Source organism: Haliotis cracherodii, unplaced genomic scaffold (genome assembly GCF_022045235.1).
Source record: "Haliotis cracherodii isolate W230 unplaced genomic scaffold, xgHalCrac1.p SCAF_40, whole genome shotgun sequence".
In the NCBI taxonomy this organism is placed as follows: domain Eukaryota; kingdom Metazoa; phylum Mollusca; class Gastropoda; order Lepetellida; family Haliotidae; genus Haliotis; species Haliotis cracherodii.
In genome coordinates this window covers 962,505-980,321 of record NW_027266298.1, presented here as the reverse complement: position 1 = coordinate 980,321, position 17,817 = coordinate 962,505, and the positions used below count along the sequence as shown (strand labels likewise).

The 17,817-nt window shown below is 42.6% G+C and overlaps 1 protein-coding gene across 1 annotated transcript in view; it reads right to left on the bottom strand.

The window, feature by feature from the left end:
* Positions 1–6,417, bottom strand: part of LOC139441420 (uncharacterized) — a 38,646-nt gene extending 32,229 nt beyond the window's left edge. The window contains exon 1 of the mRNA XM_071222336.1: positions 6,339–6,417. The gene's annotated coding sequence lies outside the window, so the exon portion shown is untranslated. The remainder of the gene's footprint in view (positions 1–6,338) is intronic.
* Positions 6,418–17,817: the final 11,400 nt, after the last annotated feature.

The window sequence follows — 17,817 nt, the reverse complement described above, 5'->3', positions numbered from 1 at the left end:
AACAAAAATAGACATACGCACATTTGCACCCACATATATACATACATACATACATACACACAGATACACACAACACAAAAATATATACGCACATTTGCACCCACACACACACACACTCACACATATATACAGACATACCCACACATACACACACACACACATACACACTCACACACACACATACACTCACACACACACTCACACACACAAACACACACACAAACATACACACATACACACACGCGCGCGCGCGCGCACACACGCACGCACACACACACACACACACACACACACACACTTACACACACACAGACACACACGTTTCCTTTGCCTGTTTGTGTATCGCTGTGACATGTACTCAGGATTCCGTCAGTGCTTTCATCGTCACATAATCCATCACCACTGGCGGGAGTATGTGAATTATACTCCATCTCTTTGGAATATGTTGCCTGTGTAGCTATGGATGCTCCAGACTGCATACTGCCGTTTTCAGTAGTTTGGGGGGATTTACGCATTGGAGGACTTGTTAGTGTTTCAGAGTACAATAGTCTATCTCTGTTATTCAATGAACTCCACCAATTCACTTTCGAATGAAATCCTGTCAAGTTGTCCAAGCTTCTGGTGTATCTCACGGAATATATCATTGTCTATATCCTCCACTGGTTGTGTGTAATGACGAGTGTCTCCCTCGTCACTCTCGGAGCCGCTCATTGTGTTGTAGTGAGGTGTATTGTTAATCAATCAGTCCAGGGTCTGCGGCTTGGCTGGCTGGACAGGCTTGGGTACAATTCTCACTCCTTGGCTCCACATTTTGAACTTAGATAGGGTCCTCATATTTTGGAACTTTGCAATAAGTTACCATGCAAGATATGCATTGTTTTTCATTTTACATTCCATACTTCTGTTCAGTGCTTCAGGGACATCACTTTAGTGCATCTTGGAGGTTGCTGATAGACGTTTTAGAAGTACAGAACTAGATATTTTGCGAGAGCAAATTTCACCAACCTTGCAGATTGACGCATGCGCACTCGCACGCACACACACACACGCACGCACGCACGCACGCACGCACGCACGCAGGCACGCACACACACACACACAAACACATCTATCTATATCTATATCTATATCTATCTATCTATCTATCTATCTATCTATCTATCTATCTATCTATCTATCTATCTATAATAAAATAATAAAGTCCACGTTAGTCCATCGTCTTCTTTATATCAATTTCAAACATAGTACTTTCGCTGTCTCATGACATTGTCAGTTACACTGAAGCGCTGTCATGAGACAGCGAAAGTACTATGTTTGAATTCAAATGTCTCCCTACAATTGTTAAATTACCTACCGGCCATTTTGACGTCTTGTACTTGGTGTAAATGTATTACCACGCGCTGTCATTGAGACTGACTTACAGAGATAGTTCTTTACCGACCTTCTCATCTAATGAGGATATGATTTGAACACATGTGCTGCGTAAGATGTTTCTGAAGATCAAGTTGTGCATCCATACGCCCATGTCACCTCTCTTTTTGAGGAACTATTTTACTCCGCGATATAGCTGGTTGTTGTATGGCTGTCAGTGTAAATATGAAGTCGCACGTACTAAATAAAAATGTGTTTAGATCTTGGCCTACATAATAATTATAAGTATTGACTTTAACTTTGTGAGTTCATTGGAGTATGAATCTTCATAGAGTGAGGGCAAGCTCCGACGTTCATACAGTTTGGCCCTCTTTCTATGAAGGTTCATACTCCAATGAACTCACACAAAGTGAACGTCAATTCTTAAATATATACAAACAACACAAATAGACACAGACACATTTGCACCCACATACACACACTCACAAATATGTACACACATACGCACGCATACACACATACTCACACACATATATACACACAACACAAACAGACACCACAAACGCTAATTGTTACCTAGTTCCACCAACTCGTTCTTGTGTGTATAAGTGTATATTTGTGTAGAGGAGTTGGTGGAACTACTCACACATTCACTTACAGTCACACGCACATACACTCATACACACAGAGACATACACAGTCACACACACACAGGCACACTCAAACAGACACATAGACCGGCACGCTTACACACATTCACACACACACACAGACACATACACAGTCACACACACACAGGCACAGTCAGACAGACACATAGACCGGCACGCTTACACACATTAATACACACACAGAGACACATACACAGACAACAGACACACACAGGCACACTCAAACAGACACATAGACCGGCACGCTTACACACACACACACACACGCACACACGCACACGCACACGCACGCACGCACACACACACACACACACACACACACACACACACACACACACACACACACACACACACACACACACACACACAGTCACACAGTCACACAGGCACACACACAGGCACACTCAAACAGACACATAGACCGGCATGCTTACACACATTCACACACACACACACACCTACACTCCTTTTCACAAAATGAAAGTATGTCAAATGATGCTTACTTCACTACCTATAATATAATTTTCAGATCTAGGCATGTCAAAATGGATATATGACCGAATTTGGTTTTGGTTTGGAAAGTTAAGTATACTTGTAACTCAATGGAAAGGATGTTGCTGTGGGTGTGGTATCCTGGGTGTAAAGGATGTCGCTGTGGGTGTGGTATCCTGGATGTAAAGGATGTTGCTGTGGGTGTGGTATCCTGGATGTAAAGTATGTCGCTGTGGGTGTGGTATCCTGGATGTAAAGGGTGTTGCTGTGGGTGTGGTATCCTGGATGTAAAGGATTTTGCTGTGGGTGTGGTATCCTGGGTGTAAAGGATGTCGCTGTGGGTGTGGTATCCTGGATGTAAAGTATGTCGCTGTAGGTGTGGTATCCTGGGTGTAAGGTATGTCGCTGTGGGTGTGGTATCCTGGGTGTAAAGGATGTCGTTGTGGGTGTGGTATCCCGGGTGTAAAGGATGTCGCTGTGGGTGTGGTATGCTATGTGTAAAGGATGTCGTTGTGGTTGTGGTATCCTGGGTGTAAAGGATGTCGCTGTGGGTGTGGTATCCTAGGTCACACACACACACACACACACACCTACACTCCTTTTCACCAAATTAAAGTATGTAAAATGATGCTTACTTCACTACCTATAATATATTTTTCAGATCTAGGCATATCAAAATGGATATTAGACCGAATTTGGTTTTAGTTTGGAAACTTAAGTATACTTGTAACTCAATGGAAAGGATGTTGCTGTGGGTGTGGTATCCTGGGTGTAAAGGATGTCGCTGTGGGTGTGGTATCCTGGATGTAAAGGATGTCGCTGTGGGTGTTGTATCCTGGATGTACAGAGATGTCGCTGTGGGTGTGGTATCCTAGGTGTAAAGGATTTTGCTGTGGGTGTGCTATCCTGGGTGTAAAAGATGTCGCTGTGGGTGTGGTATCCTGAGTGTAAAGGATGTCGCTGTGGGTGTGGTATCCTGGGTGTAAAGGATGTCGCTGTGGGTGTGATATCCTGGGTGTAAAGGATGTTGCTGTGGGTGTGATATCCCGGGTGTAAAGGATGTTGCTGTGGGTGTGGTATCCCGGGTGTAAAGGATGTCGCTGTGGGTGAGGTATCCTGGATGTAAAGGATGTTGCTGTGGGTGTGGTATGCTAGGTGTAAAGGATGCCGCTTAGCGTGTGGTATCCTTGGTGTAAAGTATCATCATACATGGTCTTACAAGGAATATCATCAGTGTATAATATACCAACAGTCTTTATTCTTATAGATTCCTAAGTTGTTGTGATGTGTGCTACCAAATGTTCAATTTCTCACGTTACCATAATTAATATTACTATTTGGATCGAAGTACCGCAACTCTGACGGGCTAACGTCGTTTGGATCCTCGGTAATCGAGAAATACACGAACCCCTTGAAGTCTACGGAAAGATGCGAGTGGTGACGAATGTCTAGGAGGATACTGGGTACAATACACCTTTTATGTCACAGGTAACTCTGTCACTGTTATACTGCTACTGACTTCATTTACTTACACCTACCTCGGCCTTCTACAATGTACAGGAACGCCCCTGAATACAGCCCCCACACAACAAGATCTTATTCGTCAATCTGAGTGTGACGGACGTTCGGGGATTCCCCTCGGAAATGAGGTCATCAGAGCGTTAGCTCAAACCAAAACTAGAACAAATGATAGACTGGTTCCCTAAGTACCTTCACGTGATTTGTTTGAAACGGTCAAACACAGATGGAAGGTTCCTATATAACAACGTTCCAAAATCTCACAAAATATTCTTGAAGTATGTAATTAACACACACTACCTGACTTGCGCGTATCAGATTTCTCCTGTCAATCTTCTAGATCCGGGTGGGTCGTCCGAGCCACCTCACACACAGGTCCAATGTACAAAGGCCGCCTCAAACACAGGTCCAGTGTACACAGGCCGCCTCGCACACAGGTCCAGTGTACACAGGCCCCCTCACACACACACACAGGTCCAGTGTACACAGGCCGCCTCACACACACAGGTGCAGTGTACACAGGCCGCCTCAAACACACACAGGTCCAGTGTACACAGGCCGCCTCACACACACACACAGGTCCAGTGTACACAGGCCGCCTCACACACACAGGTCCAGTGTACACAGGCCGCCTCAAACACACACAGGTCCAGTGTACACAGGCCGCCTCACACACACAGGTGCAGTGTACACAGGCCGCCTCACACACACAGAGGTCCAGTGTACACAGGCCGCCTCACACACACAGGTGCAGTGTACACAGGCCGCCTCACACGCACAGGTCGAGTGTACACGACCGCCTCACACACAGGTACAGTGTTCACAGTCCACCTCACACACACAGGTCGCCTCACACACACAGGTCCAGTGTACACAGGCCGCCTCACACGCACAGGTCCAGTGTACACAGGCCGCCTCACACACCCAGGTCGCCTCACAGACACAGGTCCAGTGTATACAGGCCGCCTCACACACACAGGTCCAGTGTACACAATCCGCCTAACACCCACAGGTCCAGTGTACACAGGCCGCCTCACACACACAGGTCCAGTGTACACAGGCCGCCTCACACACACAGGTCCAGTGTACAGAGCCTGAGTAAAACTATGGATGACGTATACCCTGTCCCACTACAGCAACACACTGCTAGGGATTGAAAGAAGTGAGACTGGTGTGTATCTAGAGAGACAGTGGCACGGAGAGCCGGTGCCCCACTCCACACTACACTGCTGAGGATTGAAAGAAGTGAGACAGGTGTGTATCTAGAGAGACAGTGGCACGGAGAGCCGGTCCCCCACTCCACACTACACTGCTGAGGATTGAAAGAAGTGAGACAGGTGTGTATCTAGAGAGACAGTGGCACGGAGAGCCGGTCCCCCACTCCACACTACACTGCTGAGGATTGAAAGAAGTGAGACAGGTGTGTATCTAGAGAGACAGTGGCACGGAGAGCCGGTCCCCCACTCCACACTACACTGCTGAGGATTGAAATAAAATAAATGAAATCAAGCTGCAGCTAGCTAACTACTTCTCTTCAAGATGGACCGCCTCCATGGTCAAGTGGATAGAGCGTCAGTCTGGAGATCGAGGGTTCGAACCCCGGCTGTGACATATTAAAATACATTAAAAGATGGTACTGGTTGCTACCCTGGGGCTAAAACAAGGACTGGTCAGTATACTGTGTCTAAGTGGGGTATTGGCAGCACGATATCTCCGTGTTCCAGCACGATAAATTCAGGTTTAGTCGGGACAAGTACAATCAGACACACACGCACGCACGCACTCACGCACGCACGCACGCACGCACACACACGCACACACAAAAGCTTTATAAGTACAAGAATGTTCAACGCATCGTTTAACTCCAAATAAGCGCACCGCACTCCACCACTAATTTGATATAGTTTTATGTTACGTAAGGTAGCCGTCTCCCGCACAATCGTCAACGCATGTGCAGCAGGTGTACACATATTGAATTTTCAACCAAATAGGATTACATACAATGGTCGAGCGAATAAACTGGTAGCAGTCCAGACTCGCCACCACAAGCCATCAAACAACAGAAATCACAGCTAGTTCATACCATCCGCTTGCTACGAACTCAAGATCTTCTCATCAATGTGTACATAATCCAGGTTAGTCTGTGTTAGATGTTTTATACTGAAAGACGACTCAAATAGTTTCTTGCTATTGAAAGTACGTGGCTTCTGTATTAGATGCAGTCATAAAGGCGAATGTGTACTCATCACGGAACGGAGCGTAGTTATTAGCCGAACATACACTTACTTGTTAAATTCCTTGCCATCATGACAGGATCAAAAGTCCAGTCAATGTAATCTGTCCGACCCTCCGACGTTCTGCGCAGTACACTGTTGCAAGGCACATCTCGACCCTGCAGAAAACACTGACGTAAACATTAGGTAACAAAGCAATGTGAGCAGATCAAGTTCCCCCCTCCTATTCACATGCAGTCGAGCAACTGGTCTAGTTATTGTAGGGGAACCAAGCTAATGCATTGTGGACAGGTGCGTTCTTTATTTATTCGGCCTCGTTATATATCTGTGTGTGTCAGCACAGTCTCCATGTCTTAGTTGTACATCCCTCTGGGAATTACTCCCAGTCAAGTTGCTTTGTTGTGATATAACTGTACTGAAATACTGCAATGTACTGAAATACTCACTCACTTTCCAAGACCCTATTCACTCACCTACTCACTCACTCACTCACTCGTCCGAACTCGCCATCCCCAAAACTCACCCACGCACTCACACACCCACAATCATGTATTCAGGTATTTTTTTAAAGATTGACTTTCCGATTCATACTTCAATGAACCAAGCAAACACACAATCAATCCTAACAACTACATTCTACAACGAAAACACGTGTTATCTACAAGTGTTTAATCCAAAGAAATTATATGAATCAACGCAAATAAAAATTATGAGATTGATAAACATTCCAGGTGCAGAGATATTTTCTGAGGCAAGACATGAATCAGGTGATTGTTTTATTTATGCACATAACTTGACACGCCCACAAAGTCAGTAGCCAATCTGTGCAGTACTAGTTACATTAAACAAAGTTCATACGACCTGTCAATTAAGGCAGAAGCGAGAAGAACTGCAACAGTCAGACTGTAACGAACCTGAACAAATATGTCAGGGAGAAGCGGCTGTTTCATTGGGAAATGAATACAATAACACGTGACCAATTCAGAATGCAGGAATTACAGTGAACGTTAGGGAAATTTGATTATATCAACTTGACCATTTGGACTACTCGTTTCCTCCCGGAGGAACGGGTGGCTGATTCGTCGTCTAAGGCGCAACAATTCGCAATACAGAGTAAGGTACCGTGGACACGCCTAGAGAACCTATCACAGTGAGTTCGATACCTGGTTGCCAAGATTATGCTTGTAGGTTTGTTAGCACCATACCAGTGCTTGTGGATTTCACCAAACTGACAAACGTCTGATAACTGGAGAAAAATGTGGCTTATATGGCCTAGACTAATGTTTCTATGTGCCGCTTTGAATTGAGTGATGCAGAAAGAAAAACCGGGAAAGTGAAGGTGGGTTCGCATCCCCGTTCAGGTTATGTTTTTACGTTTGTTAGCACCATGCACTTGCTCGTCGTTTTCACCAAAAGTGGTAAATGTCTTAAGACCTGCATCCGTTCGGGCTTTCCTCTCACATTAAGCTGACATGTCGTGATATAACTAGAATTCTGTTCAAGCGTTGTTATACCCAACTCACTCATTCACTCACTCACTGTTTCTTCCGTTTTTTTGTTATTGACAAACGTCGTTCGGAGAGATCTTTAGGTTGGGAAAGAAAAGGCGGACAAGATATGTCTTTAGCTGTGTTCAGCTGTGTGGAACAATGACAGGGACTCTATTGTTCGTAAAAGTGTCTTGCTGTCGCTCCAAATAAGTGAAATCCGATATGTTAAATTTTACATAAGGGACACCTGCCTTCTCTGACAAGAGGGCCAGAGGGATCTTGTGAGGTGTTTATCTGGTCTATATATAGGTGCTGTACCAGTGATACACTGATATGTGAGGGGCAAGATCAGGAGTGTGGGCATGGCAATAGAGGTCATGACTGCAACATGGCAAAACAATAAGCTTAAGGTAACGATATGACTAACATCCGTTTGATGTGATTCAGTTTTATGACTTTGTAATATGTTAGGTAAGTGGACATATTTCAGCCGCAATGTTCCCGAACTGTCAAACGTTCGTTATGCATCTGGTGTACTGTTTACTTAGATGACTGCCACTGTGTTCTGCACAGAATCGGAATAGTAAGATGCCTTAGTTTGTTTTCCTCTGCATTTCTTGTGAAAATAAAATGTGTCAAATGCCAAATGCAGATTCAAGTGTACGATTCCGACTATGTCAGGAGCATGTGCTTATGAATCACGATGATGATACAATGTGTTTGCGAAAACGCACACGTATCCTGCCCCACCGGTAGCTCCCGTCACAATAACATGCGCGCCGTACATTTTGTATTCAGTTAAAACTTTTCTAACTAATAATGCGTTATATACAATGTACATCTGTTTTTATAGTGGTTCATATTTTCGTTGACATGAGTATACTGAATTTATGAAGATGAAAATTTGAAGGTAAGTAAATACATCTGCTAGAATGATATTTTGTGCCTTGAGACACGGAGATGTAGGTGCAGTACACACAAACATCCTAATATTGTTCTAATCTAAGAGTGAGTGAGTGAGTGAGTGAGTGAGTGAGTGAGTTGGGTTTAACGCCGCTTTTAACATCATTATATCACGACGTGTGGGAGGAATGTCCGAAATGATGCAGGTCTCAGACGTTTACCACTTCGGTGAAACCCACGCGCAGAGGAAAGTCAAGTGTTCACCTGAACAACCTCAAAATAAGGAATTGCATCTGTCATCATTTTGGCCACTTATGGGTCACATTTGGAACTGTTTTCCGCATGTTTGCCATACAAAAGCATCACGAGTGTCTTTCCTTTCACATCAATCTGACATGCCACCTTGATGAAGCTGAAATAACATACTCACTCACTAACTCTATTTGTTCAAGCAAACCTTTTTCTTATACTATTACATTCTGTTTACACTTGGTAGGTCGTTCGTCAAACGCCACAAGCTCCATTCTGTCAAAACATTTCATTTTTCAACTTTGTACACCACTATCCCACATGGCAAACTTACGGAAAACTTCATTCCTTCATCCATGTGGTTTAAGTGGCAAAACGTGGTGACCATAGTTACGTATCTATATTTAGATGTTCAGAACATTTTGTAAAAAAATGAAAGCAAATTCGATCCGAAGTTTCCTGAGAAAACAATATGCGAAATGCTGGACTTCCTCGTTGATAACATCTACGTGAAATTTAGTTAAGAAGTAGGCATCCACATGGACACCAGCTGTGCTCCCTTTCTTGCGGATATGTTTTTTTATGCATATGTATCAGAATTTCTTCTCGTTTTGTCAAAGTCAAAACAAAGTAATGTACCAAAGAAGTATTACTTTAGCTTCAGGTATATCAATGTTCAGATATCATTCAATAACCATCAAATAGCCAATTCCCTTCCACTGATTTACCCAACTGAACCAGAAATAAAGGAGACCAGTACGATCGCCTCATCTGTTTCATATTTAGATCTGTGCATAAAGATTCAGAGTGAAAAACTCTCTCCACAAGATTGTATGACAAGAGGGATGATTTCAACGTTGACTTCCAATATTCAAGTTTCTCTTCATGTCCAGCAATATTCAAGCAGTTTACATTTCACAGCTTTTCATATGCAATCGAGAATGCTGTTTGCCTATGTGAAAAACAGTGGTTAAGGTAAAAGAAAACCTTGCAGAGAAAAGGAGACCGAGGGGATTACATAGTAAATCATGTATCGTTTAAATCGTCACACAAACGTAACCATGCATCGAATCAGCAAAATAAACTTACTGTTCTACATTTTGAGCTTAAAGGAAAGGAATTTTTGGAAACAAATTTGGCTATTTGGACTAGCAAATGGGAGGCAACGTCAAATTCCACAAGAAGCTGTTGATGCTGACAGATTGCTATGACCATGAGTATGTGTTATTAAAATGGAATATACATATGAAGCACCTTTTATTGGTTGCACTCACTTACTGTACAAGTGGTGTTCCCCAGCAAATAGTCTGGACACTTATATGTTAAATAAACCTATTTCTGGAACTGAAACTGAGAGAGCAGTGCTCCGGTTAAGGAATGATAAATTTACTGCAATAGATGATATACCAGCAAAGGTATTAAAAACATCCAGTTCCGTTGCTTTACCTTACATAATGATAAAATGTTGCTTGGAATACAGTACGACCCCAAGTCACATATGCAGGATTTTCGAAATCGATTAGAAAATAGGGGTTCGGGAATTCGGGGTATAAATAAATCTTTTACAAAACAAAGCTTGCAAAATATTTCCTTGGCACCACTAAGCACGCTTCTTATGTATCTTCGAACGGAGACATGGGTTATATTTTACCAGTTGTTAAACAACATACACACGTTTTTAGACTCCACAGACATTAATACCCGTTACAATTTGAGAAAGAAAATATTCAATATATCCAAAAATATGAAAGATTGAGGAGAAATAGAATTGTAAAACTTGTCTGTAATAATGATTTTAATGACATTTAAGTGCGCCCCAACCATGAAATAAAAACTTGAAAATATCAGATGTTTTCTCATTAAAGACGATAATGAAAGATGGGGCAGACATTTGTGGGACATTCGAAATAATGTAAACAGCAATAAGCTTAGAACTTCCAGGCAAAATGTTGTTGGATCGTATGCATAACATGTAAAATACAGGGACCACCGTCGAAGTTTAGCTTTGTTCTGATGTGGATCTTTACCTCTTGCCACAGAAACAGGACGTTTTAACAAGCCACCATCTCCTCTTCTGGGTAGAATTTGCCCACACTGTTTTAAACAGTTTAATAAGAGAATAATTTCAGATGAATTACATTTCTAACATCATGTCCTTTTAATGAAGATATGAAACACGCACTTTTTAAATATTGCATGCTATTACATCATACCTTTACAAATCTGACAGATTTAAACAAATTTAGATTTATTTTAAAGTCTGAAAATGTACAAGTCCTATCAGCAAGCACACTTCATAAAATGTATAAACGTAAGCAATTATTTAATTCGTGAACCTCACGTTAACTATGAATATTACCATGCCATGTATAATACCGTTTTGTTGAGGATTCGAACAGTATCCTTCTTATTTTTTATATGTATATGTATTTAACCCAAGATTGTTTTTTTTATCTAACTATTCACTTGATCAATTTGCCAAATTCAACTGGCACCCGAGTATTATGTGTTCATGTTTTCAACGCCTGTAATGAGAATGAACCAGGCAGTAGAGTGTATGTGCACACGAACACATTTCAGGCTCAGCTGTGAGATTGTATTGTTACAATTGCTATGTGTATTTAACACGACAGAACTCGGCCTGTCTGAGATGTATGTCTCCAACAGTGGAATTTCGGCTACCATCAGTTAACCAGATTCATACTAATAGTCATACGATCTCGAGGGAGGACATTCCATCATGTCATGTGGTAGTGTAATTTATTGTTAAAGAACTTCTGTCACAATATTACGTTGCTGCTGTTGAGATTCAGTGGAAGGTCACATCATTGTACAATTTATTTGGACAATGATTAGTTGTCAGGAATGTAGTACTAGTTCATCAGACGGGGATGAACTATCCTTTTCCGATTTCGCAGCCTGCAAACTCCTGCCTGTAGACCCTGTTAGCGAATAATCATCAGCCATAGCAGCAAAACTATCAAAATCACCATTCTCCTCCTTCCAAGTACACCACCTATCAAACAGTTTCCCTGCCCAGTGCGGACAGATGATTGCACACAGAGAACACTGGCTAATGCGGACAGTTGATTAGATACTGAGAACTTTGGCTAATGTGGACAGTTGTTTGAATACAGAGAACACTGACTGGTGCGGACAGCTGAAAGAGAACCCTGGCTATTGTGGACAGTTGATTCAATACAGATAACCCTGGCTATCGGAACAGTTGATTGAATACAGAGAACACTGGCCATTGCGGACAGTTGATTGAATACAGAGAACACTGGCCAGTGCTGACAGTTGATTGAATACAGAGAACACTGGCCATTGCGGACATTTGATTGAATACAGAGAACACTGGCCAGTGCTGACAGTTGATTGAATACAGAGAACTCTGGCTAATGCGGACAGTAGATTGAACACACAAAACGCTGGCCAGTGCTGACAGTTGATTGAATACAGAGAATGCTGGCCAGTGCTGACAGTTGATTGAATACAGAGAATGCTGGCCAGTGCTGACAGTTGATTGAATACAGATAAACCTGGGTAGTGAGTACAGCTGATTGAATACAGAGAACCCTGCCTAGTGTGGACAGTTGATTGAATAGAGAGAACCATGGCTAGTCAAGACAACGAACTCTGGCTAATGCGGACATCTGATTGAATACAGAGAACCCAGGTTAGTTGGGACAGTTGATTCAATACAGAGAACTCTGGCCAGTGAGGATAGTTGATTTGATACGGAAAAACCCTGGCTTATGAGGACAGTTGATTGAATACAGAGAACCTTGGCTTATGTGGACAGTTGATTGAATACAGAGAACCTTGGCTAATGTGGACAGTTGATTGAATAACGACCTCGTTGCAAGTTCATCTAAGTGCCCTAATCATCATGTCTTAGTATTTACATTTATAAAATGTTAACGTTGATCTGTCGGCTTGGTTGGGGCAGTGGAAAGGGCGTCCCCTTATTCCTCGTGCGTCAGAAGTTTTCAAGAGGAACAGGATGTCACGTACATATACACACAGTCTGAGTATTTTCAACACACACAAAAATGAAAGCAAATGCCATCTGAAGTTTACTGAGAAAACAATATGTGAAATGCTGGACTTCCTCATTGATAACATCTTCGTAACATGTGGACGTAAGACATTTAGGCAAGGCGTAGTCATCACCATTGCCACCCACTGTGCTCCTTTTCTTGCGGATCTGTTTCTGTATGCACATGAATCAGAATTTCTGCTCGGATTATAGTGATGGACCCATGTTTCATCCTGTGTGATAATTCTGTCAAAAAAGTTTGCCTGTTTTTTTGGCACATGTCCAAAAGATCCTTTGAGCAATTGACTCGTTCCTGCTTTTGGAAAGGTGTGAGCAACCTGGGAATCCATCGTGCAGACACCTTATGCATGTTCAAATTGTCATGGATGAGTTTATCCACAGACCCTACACTGATCTTAACATCTTTTGCTAACTGGCGAACAGTTATACGTCGGTCTGCAATAAAAGGCGGTCTCCACTTGATGGATAGTGTCCTCATCAATGGCTGAATGGGGGCTACCAGGAATGGGAGCTGTTTCCACAGATGTCCGACCACACATGAACTGGCGATGCCAGTGTTTAACAACATCATATGATGGGGCATCTTCCCCATAAGTTGCTTTCATTTCTTTTGGTTTGCGACCTTTCAAACATAAAAACCTTATCACTGCTCGGTATTCTACTGGCTCCATTGTCACACCCTACTCGATCATAACACCTGTAAAAGTGGTAAGATTAATAGTTCGGTGCTGCAACTTCAGACATAACCCATGGATACATGTATCATTACACATGGGAAATTCCAACCAAATATCATAACCCTAAGTGGTTTAGGGGAAATCTTTAATGAACCCCCCTCGTACAGAGACGTTGACGTCCCAAGACTCTGCATCAAACCAAAACATTCCACCAGAGGTCAATGGCGAGTTTATCAAAGATGGCGTTTGTGATGAAACGTGTTCTCTACATACGTGATCTGTCACGATAAATGTGTCCAAGGCAAAACGGACAGGAATATGGTTTGAACTTTACGATTTGAAACAGCAACAAACATACATGGCAACCAATGGCGACAACCGTCCATTAAAATTTCGATCAACATGAACTTTGTGACTTTGTGTTCCTTCGTCATTAACCTGAGAAAAGCTGAGGGTAGCAACTATGAGCCATCCACTTTGAGAGATATGCTATCAAGTGATGAAAGACATCTACAATCACATCAGTTGGGGTATGTCTACCCTCAATACTTTATGGTGGATGATACACATCCAGTGACGTCATCCCATTGTCCTGTCATTGTCTATATATCTCATTGATCCCAAACTTGTGCAATATACCGGAGTTCATTTTCGAGCAGAAAATATTCCTGTGCATCACAAGAAATCACATTAAAATAAAATTGCTACTGCATGCATAAAATCCCATCAGTGAGACATCCACAGTTCACGTTAGAGTAAATCATTGAACTGTTTTACCTGTGAAAAGTAACTTTGTTAACGGACAAACGTCATAAACGACATGTTAACTGTACTGTGACGAAGTTATCCGTCCTCCCGTTCCTTCAGACCCATGGACGTCATATAACTTTTTAAGCTGGGCAACGTTACGGTCCTATTGTGACGTCATGTGATTGTCGCAACACCACAAACAACACTAGCCGTTGTGTACATGGCTGGAAGAGTACTAGCCGATCAGTAAATGAATCTGAAAGTCGTGAAGACTTGTCTGTTTTCTTCTTATATTCAGCCGGAAAGTTGGAATAGGGGAAGAGGTGTGTCCCTCTGACCGAGGTCAACATGATCAACTACTTGCAGTGATATTCCTTCAGGTCTATTTCTGGAGTGAACAGCAGAAATGCCTTTCCAAAATACACGTCTAGAAGTAATAGTTACTTGATGAAAAGCGGCCAATGCAAGTGGTTAATGACTAGATAACGGGAAGTAAGTCTGTGTTTGAGGTGTATGTCGAGTCTGAATCAGGGATGAGTTCACGGGAACACAACTGGCTAGGTGTAAACAAATCGCAGGAATGCAACTGGCTAGGTGTACACGAATCGCCGGAACGCAACTGGCTATGTGTGAACGAATCGCAGGAACGCAGCGGCCTAGGTGTGCACGAATCGCCGGAACGCAACTGGGTAGGTGTGAACGAATCGCAGGAACGCAACTTGCTTGGTGTGAACGATTCACAGGAACGCAACTGGCTAGGTGTGGACGAATGGCAGGAGAGCAGCTGGCTAGGTGTGAACGAATCACAGGAACGCAGCTGGCTAGGTGTGAACGAATCACAGGAACGCAACTGGCTAGGTGTGAACGAATCGCAGGAACGCAGCTGGCTAGGTTTAAACGAATCACAGGAACGCAGCTGGCTAGGTTTAAACGAATCGCAGGAACGCAGCTGGCTAGGTGTGAACGAATGGCAGGAGCGCAGCTGGCTAGGTGTGAACGAATCACAGGAACGCAACTGGCTAGGTGTGAACGAATCACAGGAATGCAGCTGGCTAGGTGTGAACGAATCACAGGAACGCAGCTGGCCAGGTGTGAACGAATCACAGGAACGCAGCTGGCTAGGTGTGAACGAATCGCTGGTCTGTAACTGGCTAGGTGTGAACAAATCGCAGGAACGCAGCTGGCTAGACGTGAACGAATCGCAGGAACTGTTTGATTGGCGGGTAAATAGGAAACAATACAACTTTTTTGGATAACAACCTCTGGTTAATGGAAACAAACAGACGTTAGTATCCATAAGGTTGTAAATTTTCTTATTCAATGACACATGTATGATAATGCATGTATGTTTGTATTCTACTGAAGTATCAATGGGACCTGATACTGTGACAATGTTTTGGAGGTTCGGAACCATTGAAGTTATGGTAAACACACTGAGGGAGATAGTGTATGTTCAATACCAACAATTACACACAAATCTCATTTTTGACATGACTGTGAAATACCAGCGAAGGTATTCCAATTGAACAAAAGTAACTGTGCTTCACATGAAGTTAAAAAAGTGATTTATTCTGAAATAATTTTTTTTTTTCAATACATATTTATCAAGACGTATTCTCGTGATTCACAATTTGCACATGCATATGCATCAAATTCTCAAATCAAAGTGTTTATTATGTTAAGGCCCAACTACCATATGTGTATACAATACAGTAGGAGATAAAATATACAAGTAGAATGACATGTTACATTTCTGGTCTGGAATACATATTGAAATATACTATTTCAAATCTTGATAATTGGAGGTTATCATAAGGCGTATAAATTGTTGGACTGACGGTCGAATTACATAGTTATTTGGTATGTATGGCTTTCAAATACCTTTTAAGGATGGACAAGCACAGGTGAAACGATACAGATCTTCGCTATTGTTTAGATTACAATATGTACACTACAATATGCGTGGCGCTCTCTTTGTGTGTTTGTTTGTTGGGAGCATGATACTTGGTGAGCTATCACGTGCTCATAAAACACTTTAGTTTAACGGTAGATAACGCTTACGCAATGCCGTGGCTATGGTGCAAACAGGAATGAAAAACGAAGCTGCAACACATTTTAATGTCCATCAAAACAATATCATCTCTTTGACGACGTTTTCTACAGCAGGGCAACATGTCGGCCACTACGTGTCGGTCGTCTACATGTGACTTCACGTCGACGAGACAACCATATTCAGTTGGTGCATCTAGTGAATCGATGGGAAACTGCCACATTAACAGCTCGGACAATTCCTGGGTTGAGACCGACTAGTGGCAGGACCGCATGCAGCCGGTTGAAGGAGCACAACATCTGGCCCCGACGTCCAGCAATTCGCCCAGTTGTGCTTTCACGTCACCGTCAGGCACGGCTAATCTCTGAGTGACATTTGGAATAAAAGAGACAAATCCCTTTCCGTATCAATAAGAAATATCTGCCATAAGCATAGTCGATTGTACGGTTCCGACTATATCTTGGGCAAGTGTTTATGAATAACTATCAAATAGTGATGATGCCAGGTGTTCGCGGAAAGGTGAGCGTATCCTGCCCAGTCAGTGGCACGCATCACAAACACATACACAGGCAAGTCAAGTGTTCGCCTGAAGAAACACGGGAACATATGGTAAAAGTCAAAATAGGTACTTGCATCAGACATCATTTTTGTCACTGATGTGTCAAATTTGGAATTGTTCTCCACATGTCTATCATAACAGTGTTTGAAAGCTTCACTGAGGCCTTGAATGTTGTCACCTTGATCAAACAACTTCTTCTGAGTTGTATGAGGCTCTTTGAATTCATGGTAGAAAGAGCATGCTCGATAACATGTGGCTAAATCAGGTGGTAACACAAAGTCCCAATATATCCAAACTATACATTTGTGTATGTTTTTCCAATGGATATCCAAGGTTTGTATATATATATATTTATGGATAGATTTTACCACTGCTTCATTCAGTATCCTTCAGTTGCTAGTTTGGTTTGATGTTTGACGCCGCACTCAGCAATATACCAGTTGTATGACTGCGGTCTGTAAGGAATCGAGTATGGACCAGACAATCCAGTGATTGATATCATGAGCATCGATCCACGCAATTGGGATACGATCACATGCATCAACCAAGTCAACGAGCCTGACCAGCCAATATTTTTTTTATTTTAACCCCGTCAGTGGTCTTGCTGCTAATGTTTGCGTGACAACGCCTTGGTTAATGTATGTCTCGTGATCGTACCCCAATTGCGTAGATCGATGCTCATAATCACTGGATTGTCTAAACCAGACTGATATATTTATAGACCACCGTCATAAAGCTGGAATATTGCTGAGTGCGGCGTAAAACAAGAAACAAACATGGATGGTGTGTT